This window comes from Myotis brandtii, unplaced genomic scaffold (assembly GCF_000412655.1).
Source record: "Myotis brandtii unplaced genomic scaffold, ASM41265v1 scaffold1010, whole genome shotgun sequence".
Taxonomy (NCBI): Eukaryota; Metazoa; Chordata; class Mammalia; order Chiroptera; family Vespertilionidae; genus Myotis; species Myotis brandtii.
The window spans coordinates 84,825-87,206 of NW_005353362.1; the positions used below are offsets into that span (position 1 = coordinate 84,825).

The window sequence follows — 2,382 nt, forward strand, 5'->3', positions numbered from 1 at the left end:
GTGGCCCCGGGCCAGGGAGGAGCCTGCAACCAAGGTATGTGCCCTTGACCAGAATCGAGCCCGGGACCCTTTGGTCCTCAGCTGATGCTGTATCCACTGAGCCAAACCAAGTAGGGCCAAAACTCAGGCATTTTTAAGAAATCGCACAATGATTCCATCACAGCTATAGAAAAATATGTGTCTGGAGAGAAAATGCAAGAAGCTAATCTGAAGCAAATATTACAATTATACCAAAAATAGTAATGCTGCCAAATTTGGACTGTGAAAACAGGTCCAAGAAGATATATTTATGCAGTTCATTAGGAGGGACTCTGAGCCAAATGGGTTATTTGATCCCATAAAGTTGGACAGTTCTCTATTTTTCATCAATGATGCAGTAATCCTTTTTTTTTAAAGTATTTTTTCCCCTTTATTTTATTTTCCATCACCGTTTATCCCCCATATCCTCATCAGAGCTGTCTCCCTGTTCTCTATGAGTCTGTTTCTATAATTTGTTCTTTGGCGTATATCACTTAGCATGATGTTCAAATAAAGTTATTTGTGACAGTACCTTAAGGAGACCCAAGCGAGACTCCACTTAAAATTTGTAAGCATGAGCTTGAGTGCCCTTGTCCGCCGCTCCTTTGTGTTCAGGTGGGTTCTGATGGAGTAGAATTCGTCACTGGCTCCCGGGTCTTCTATCAGGCCCTTCTCCTCATGGATCCTGTGCAGAGAGCCGGCTTGCCTCTCTCTGCCTCCTCCTTGAACTGCTGCATGTAGTCCAGGAAGGCCACCATCGCCTGGTCAAACGTTATCCAAGAGAGCACTTCCCCCGCTCGGTGCAGAACAAGGGCAGCTCAGTGGGGTCCTCTGTTAATGACCTCAGATAGGAGTGGTTTCTGCAGAGGGTGAGTTGCTCTGAAACTGCAGACCAATTGTGTTAGACGGGCCACGAGCAGCAAGGCTGTCAACCCCCAGCCTTCATTGATCTCACTCCAGCAAACAGGACAGTGGGGATGCAGCCCAATCTGAAGTTACTGATGATGGCCAAGGGGCCATCATCGCAGATCTTAGCCAAGCTATCTGGGTCTGAGAGTACGTACTCCACGATCCACAGTTCATCCTGTAGTTCTAATTGCAATTTACCATAGTCCCTATGGCACTGCCTTTCCTGCTGTTCCAGTGTCTCAGTCTCAGCCTGGGCTGCCTCCAGAGCCACAGCTGCCCTTTCTCGGTTCTTCTCCACCTCCTCCAACTCCTGGACCAGCCTCGCTTCCTCCAGCTCCACAACCTTCAGTGCCTCCTGCAGTGCCTCCCTCGTCCTCAATCCATCCCTGGTCCCCAAACAGCATTTATAGTTCTGACTGTCAGATTCTGAGATCCTGAGCTGGGCGTCCAGCTGCTCCAAAAGACTCAGTATAGTCCTCGCACAGCGTTGGTCCAGATCTTCACCAGAAAGGATGTGAAAAATGCCCCTCATGGCTTTTTGGATGCTATTGAGAGTCCCCCAGCAGGGTGAAGTTGCTGGGACCGTACCTGGACATCTCGCCATCAACAGGGAGGGTCCAGCCATAGGCACTATCCTGTAGCTTTGCAACATCTGTCTCCACCCTGGAGGTAGAGCCTTCCTCCAGAGTTTCTCCTGGGTGCCCCTGAGCTGAGGGGAACTTCGAAGCTGCAGGTTCTTGGCTGAGGTCTCCCTGGACCGAATCAGCTTCAGGGGCTGGTGGTAGCACTGGCAAATGAAGCAGACGAAGGACATGGTGGAGGTCTTGACTTTCACCGTTGATCCTAAGTTTCCTCTAGTAATCCTTGTAGTCTTCGAGTGAGACTAGAGCCTTGGCCTGGTTATGAACATGCTCTTAGTTCAAGGGAGCTATCCCAGGTGGTCACTATGATGTTTTTTCTTCTTTTTCTGCCTTTTATTTCTGGAATTTATTGGATTGACATCCAATCTAATAAAAGAGAAACATGCAAATTGACCATACCTCCCCTATACCCACAAGCCACGCCCACAAGCCAATCAGGAGTGAGTATGCAAATTAACCCAACTAAGATGGCAGCGGCCATGAAGCTGGAGCGAACAGGAGGCTTGGGTTGCCCCCAGCAATGAAGGAAGCCAAGCTTCCCGCCTGCCCTGCCGGCCCTGAGCTCCGCTCAAGGCTACAAAGTTTCAATTATAGAAGATAAATAAATCCCAGATACCTGCTTCCAGCCTTCCTGCGGGCATGGCCAGCCTGAAAATGGCCATCAGCCCCTCACCCAGGCTGGCCAGTCACCCCAGTAGGGCCCCCCACCCTAAAGGGGCTGTGGCCAGCCTGAAAATAGCCCTCAGCCCCTCACCCAGGCTGGCCAAACCCCCATGGGGTGAGGGTCCCCGCTGGGGGGCTTGGTCAGCCTGCA

General features: G+C 50.6%; 1 pseudogene; it reads right to left on the reverse strand.

Moving 5' to 3' along the window:
• LOC102251635 overlaps nucleotides 1-2,382 on the reverse strand; it is a 51,568-nt pseudogene that overhangs the window by 37,164 nt on the left and 12,022 nt on the right.